Consider the following 6763-nt stretch of genomic DNA (forward strand, 5'->3'; position numbering starts at 1 on the left):
TATCATTGTGGCTACTGACTATGTAACCAAATGGGCTGAAGCAAAAGCAACACGAAAGGCGGATGCAAAAACAACAGCTAAGTTCCTCTTTGAGAACATTATCACACGTTTTGGATACCCCTTTGAACTTGTGAGTGACAATGGAACTCATTTTATAAATGAAGTAATAAAAGAACTCACATCAAACTTCATGATATCTCACCACAAGTCTACACCCTATTATCCCCAAGCAAATGGCCAAGCTGAGAGTACCAACAAAACTCTCATCTCCATTTTGACAAAGACAGTTGAGGCTCATCGCACTGATTGGGACCTAAAGCTTACATCAGCTTTATGGGCTTATCGTACTGCGTATAAAGTTGCTATTAATTGCACACCGTTTAAGATGGTGTATGGCCAAGAAGCAGTTATGCCATGGGAGTTTGTCATTCCTAGTCTTCGAGTAGCTTCTCAAGAAGGTTGGGATGGTAACCCCTTAGTAGAGCGATTATATATCCTGGAAAGGCTAGATGAAGAGAGGCAATTAGCTGTGCGAAATGCTCTAGTGGAGAAGGATAGGAGAAAGAAGTGGTTTGATAGCCATTTAAAGGATAAAGACATCAAGGTTGGTGATAAAGTTCTTATGTACGGGGTACGTAATGAAAAGAAGAAATTGAAATACGTTGGTAAGGGACCATATCGAGTGTGTGAAATTACCCCGCAAGGTACCATTAGTGTGGAGACTCTAGATGGAGTTGAAACCATTGGATTCCTTAATGGGAGTAAATTCAAAAGATATTATGATCCTCTAAGCCAGGAAGAGTTGCAAGCCATCCATCAAAAGAAGGCTGCCAAGGAACAAGCAGAGGTTAGAAAAATCCAAGCAAGAGTTGAGGCTCGAGAACGACAACAACATCTTAGACGCCAACGAGAGGCTAATCTGGGAATCACGCAAGCATTTTTGGAGGACACAGATGACGACTCATTAGAATCTGAGCCACCCCTACGATACCCAATTGAGCTAAATAGCCCCTATGGGAAAGTACTATACAATGCCTTATTAGATACGGGAGATAAACACAATCTGTTATCCTATGGAGTTTGGTGTCAATTAGGGAAACCGACCCTATCCCCGAGTATGATGCAAGTCAAGGGCATTAATAAAAAGAAAATTGCTATTCTTGGAGTCCTTCAGACCCCTATTGTCTATGACAATGGAAGCACAGTGCAGAGGTTTCTAGTCATGCCTGCGGGAGCTATGGAAGGCAACGTAAACCTGGGACGCACGTAGATGTTGGCAACCAAATGCACTATTGATTGGGATATTGGTAGTGTCACGACGCGACCACCGACTCTTACCCCTATCATTCAAGAAAAGTCACCTACATTGCAAACTCTAGCAAAGTTGAAGGATAGCCAACATTTACAAGCCAAGGTGGTTATCTCGTCTTTGCCGGCTTCCCATGAACCTAGCACTTCAACACTTGTAGTTGCAGCAAGCAGTAATATTGCAAGTACTCAACCTGCACGACCTAAGAGTACATATCAATGGGTCCCCAAGGCCTTACTTCCAACTACCTCAACCCTCCCATCCATTCCAAGAAAAAATTTCCCGGGAAAACCAAGAGCGCGCCCTAGGAGAGTCAAGACCAAATCACGATGGACTCCAAAATAACTATTAGAAGCCCAAGGCTACTATGATGGAAATGAGGAAATTTGGGTACCTAAACGTAAAATGTGTCCTTTCCTATCGACAACAAACCCATATGAGTCAAACAGTGTAACGCTAAAGCCAATGGCAGACCGTGGGAAGGGAAAGATCACAAAATGCTACACACCTAGTCCAGAGCTAGTTTGGGCTCCAAGGCAAAACCAATTTATTCCACCTAGCTCAGGAAGGGGGGAGTTCCATGAAGCTTCTAGCTCCTCATGTAATACATCCATAGAGGTAAAAGCTTCTACACAGCCTCCATCTATAGTAGTGGACCTCCATGAAGCTACAAAAGAATCCACACCTCCCAGTGTTCAAGAATCACCTGATGAACCACTTCAAGTTCGATCCTGGGAGAGTACCCTACCACCCTTGCAACTTGACGAGGCACCTATGGTAATAGAAAACTAATGGCAAAAATACTCACCTATTACCAACTGGAACAATTGGTTTCAAAGGGTGACGACATCATTTCAAACGGTATGATCTACCCAAGGAAGGGGGGAGTGTTTGTGGACATCCATCATTCACTTGCTTCCCTCTCAACCTTTCTCCCTGACCTCTTAATCTCCAATCTTAGGGAATGTATATATAAAGCCTTATACTCACAAAAACAAGATAAAAAAGTAAAAGAGCAAGAGCCATAACACAAATCATAAAAACAAATTATGCACAAGAACACGACCCTTGTAATATTTGCACTCTAAACATCATCTATTTGCGTGTACAGATATGGCTAGTACGCTAGAGTCATCCACTCCTGCCTTGGGTGAGAGGTACCCTCGTTACTTTTCACAAATATTTCACATGGTCTTTCCAGTGCTTGCATGTGAATGGGAGTTGATAGGTACGCTAGCATGTGAGAGGAATTTTGAGGAGTTAGAATGGCTGATACGTCTCTTGACCACGTCTGATCCATACTTAGTAGAGAGAGTTTCTCCCATTGCACAAGCCTACCCTTTTGACCAAGATGACTATAGGTGTCTAGTGACCTTCTTAGTAAACATGGGCACCTATGATGAAGAAGAAAATTTACACGACTACACGGATGGCACATATGGTCTCATGGATGATGACTTTGTTTATCTCGACCCTCTACAATATCCTATTCCCTTGACTCTCTAGGGGGAGTGCAAATAATTAGGTTAGGGTTCCTTATGTTTTTTGTTGTGTTCAATAAGTGTTGGTACCTTTTTCCACTAATGTGCCTCCTGGAGGTATTCCTTTTGTTTCCTAGTGTGTACATGAGCGTGTTGCTATTGATAGGATTTGTACCTTCATGGAATCTTTATCTCGACTCACTCTTCAAATCAAGCGCGACCATCGACACAAACAGGTGGATCTTGTCCATTAGCATTGCCCCTTATCTTTTTTGCATCTATGATTGTCTGCTTTAATTGTGATTGGTAGCCTAATATTCACTGCATTTGCTTAGTATCAAACATTTAATTCAATGTAATTTTTTGTCATAATCACTTGTCTAGGTTTAAAAATCAAGCAGTCCGACTAAGCTAGTTTGACCAAGTTAGGTGTTAGAAATCTTCTATTAATACCATGGGGAATGCCTTCCTAATAATCAATGGTTACTTAGGTTCTTAATCCGATTTAGGCACCATTGTGTGAAATCTACTAGGGCTTTCTAGTGGGCTTGACCCTATTGACCTTTAGCTTAAGTATTATAAAGGGAGTTAACTAGTGTGATGAGCCTGGGGAGGTGTATCAGTGTTATATGACCCCCCAAAGTTACAAAATTAAAATGCTGGAAATGAACAAACAAAAAAACAAAGTGCCACACTGTAAAATCTTAAGCTGGAAGAGAAATCTCAGCTTGATTTGGTACTTCACTCACATGTATTGCCTATGGTCCTAGAGCCCTAGAGGTTCCCAGTGTGGGCGCTTTTCCTTGAAAAGCAAAAAACCCAAGGCATACAAAATAAGCACACACATCAAATCGAATCCATGTGAAAAGACTTTGGGGGGTCAAAGAAAAAGTAATCAGTCAGGCGATGATTTCATGAGAAATTCCTTTTATGGTAGATTAACTACAAGGTCTTCTAGATATAGCCTCTAGTCAGCCCTCGAACATGAATACTTGGCTCTCGCGATTAAACAACTTAATTGACCACAGAAAATTAAGAAGCTTACCCATGGTATTAATATTCGATCTCTAGTGCCTTTCGACCGTCAAATTAGCGACCCCAGACTTGTTTAATTTTTTACCTTTACATGTGTTTATGCATTTGATTACATTGCAATTTAATGTTCATTGCTGACAAATTGTTTGAAATTCTTTTACCAATCAATTTGTCTACCTAAAACTGCATATGCGTTTTACTCACTTATGAGAATGCAATTACTGTGCCAATGTTGTTTGATTTTGCAGTGACTGAAGAAGGCTAAGGACATTCATCTCAAATGCTCTGCCACCTCGACGAACGAGCTTCAACTCAATAGCTTCCGAGGATGGAATCTACATCAGGAAGGGGGGCATGTTAACCCTCACGGCTCACGGACACCCCATCACCTACGACGGACGTGTATTATGTATTTGGTAGAGTCAGGTACCGGGCTTGTCGGACCAATAGGAAAAGGGTAAGAGTGATCGCGATGAGAGGCCCACTCTAACTGGGACATTCAAGGGATTAGTTGGCTAAGCATGGGCGCCCAAGTGTGAATGGGGTGAGCTCATATAAAAGCCAACTAAACCTAAAATTCACTTATTCTCTCATTTGTGCAATAGAAGAGTGCTCTTGCTCCATCTCCATCTCCATCTTCTTCTTCTTCACCTCCTTGTGTGTGTGTGTATGAGAGAGAGAGAGAGAGAGAGAGAGAGAGAGAGAGAGAGAGAGAGAGAGAGAGAGAGAGAGAGAGAGAGTGCGATTGAGCATTGCGGCGGCACGACGGCGGTGAAGCGGTTGAGCGCGACGTAGTGACGTCTCCTTCTTCTTCGCGGCGAGGAATCCTCCACGGTAGGAGCATAGAGCGGTGAGTGACACACCATTGCCCTCTTTTGAGCTTACTAGTTAAGCTAGTTGTGTGCTTGGAGCCGTCTATGGCTCGCACACAGTGTTAGGCAAGGCTCTTGCTTCGACAGTGCGGCAAGGAGCGCACACTACGCCCGGCTCGCTCAACACATTGGAGATCCGACTGCACCATTTCTGTAGGTTCGAGGAGAGCTACGTGACAACGCCAAGCATTCCACGCGAGAGGAAGCGCACACGTCGACGCATCTACGAGCTATTTGTGGCCGTAAGTGTATCAAACGATGTTTGTTTTTTGCGTGCTAGTAGTCTATAGAATCGTGGCGACATAAGCTACGCATAGGTACTCATAAATTTTAGTTTTGAGCACTTTCAAAATTCTGCTTTATCATCCTACGCGTTTTTCGCAGATGGGTTTAGAGTGAGGGTTTTGAGTGTAGAAGCGTAGGGATAGGTGTATCCTAGTGAGGGGATGGTGTTCCTTAAGTTTCGTATGAATTTGGCATGATTAGGTGAGTTACCTTCCGTATGTGTGTATGTGGCTAGGTGGTGTAGTTGAGAGCAGTGAAGTTCTTGATTGTGGTTTAGTTGGCCTTCCAGAGTGTTGTATGTGTAGGATGGTCTCAGCCTGACAAGCTAAAGAGATTTCCTCCGTGTGCCTATCATGTCATCTGTGTCCTCGATTGACATTATGTTGATCTAGGTAGTGTTTGCATGCACTTCATGGGTGTGTGAGTCACTCCTCCAACATTGGCACCGTTGCCGGGGACACAAGGACCTAAGTAGGTTTCCTACTAACACTCTTGTGATGGTTGCTTGATTTAGTTTCGGCTAAAGAAAGCGTTTTTCTTAAGTGGATCCGGAAGAGGATATTCTGTGATCAAGTGGATAGCCAGGAAGCGTGTGTCTTGCCGAGGGTCTGCGACTAGATAGGTTTAGTTAGGATCTATGGATTAGAGTAGTTGTTGGTGGTCGAGTGATTTGTGAGGTGATAAAAGCGTTTACTAGTCCGTGTGTGGTAGTGAAGCGTTTTTCTACTCATAGATGCAAAACCCCATATGATTTGTAGGAGTAGCTTTAGGTAAGTGATCCGATTATGATCTAGTGCTATTCAACACTGAATTATTTGCTAAAGTACTTGATTGCATTTGAAATCACAAAAAAGTGTGCTTTTGAGGGTAAAAATACATTAAACAAGCTTTTGTTGACTGACTGATGCTGTGCATATAAAAGAGCTTTTGCAAGGGTTCTGTGAAGAAAACCTCCAATTCTGTAAACATAGACATCCTACGCGTAGGATGTCGCAAGGGGGTTCTGGAGACCAAATTTGAAAATTTTGACTGCACCAGTGGGTTCAGAGGGTAGGTTTTACCCTAGTAACATATTGACTTGGGTGTTTTTCCCTATTTTTGTTGACCAAAAGCCAAAAGGCGGAGTCAGAAAACGTAAAATTTCAGCAAAGGATTAATTGAGTGATTTTTGCATGTTTTTGCAATTGTGAAGCATACTTGCACTTGCTGAGAGCATAAGGAAGCATTAGAGACACTTCAGTCTGAAAAAATAAGCAGTAGACATCCTACGCGTAGGATGTCTACAAGGTGATCTGGTGGAAATTTTGAAAATCTGAGGTTACCAGTGTGTTTAGAAGGTAGGTTTTACCCTATTTTCACCTGGAAAGTGGAAATTTGACCAAATTTTGACAGATCAAAGCCAAGAGATGAGAATTGCCAGACATCCTACCCAAATTGTGTCTAAGGCCTAATTTTGAGACCAAACCATAGGATGACTCCATAGGCATGTTCTAAATGTTGTATTGAGTGCATGTGATAAATTTCATCTCATTTGGGTCAGTGAAAGGGAAGATTGAACAGACTTTAGCATTTTTGACTGAAAAAGGCAAGGATAGCTAGTTTTGGGGTCTTTTGACATCCAAACTCAAATCTAAGCATAGCATTGGGTTGCTGACATCAAGGAGAGTCCGTGGTTCAAGTTTGGGTTCATTCTGAGCAAAAAGACATCCTACGCGTAGGATGTCTACTGCATAACTCTGAAACCAAAATTCTACTGTGACCATACCATGCTGTCATATAGC

The sequence above is a fragment of the Adiantum capillus-veneris genome, chromosome 29 (genome assembly GCF_014529385.1).
Source record: "Adiantum capillus-veneris isolate H3 chromosome 29, ASM1452938v2, whole genome shotgun sequence".
NCBI lineage: Eukaryota > Viridiplantae > Streptophyta > Polypodiopsida > Polypodiales > Pteridaceae > Adiantum > Adiantum capillus-veneris.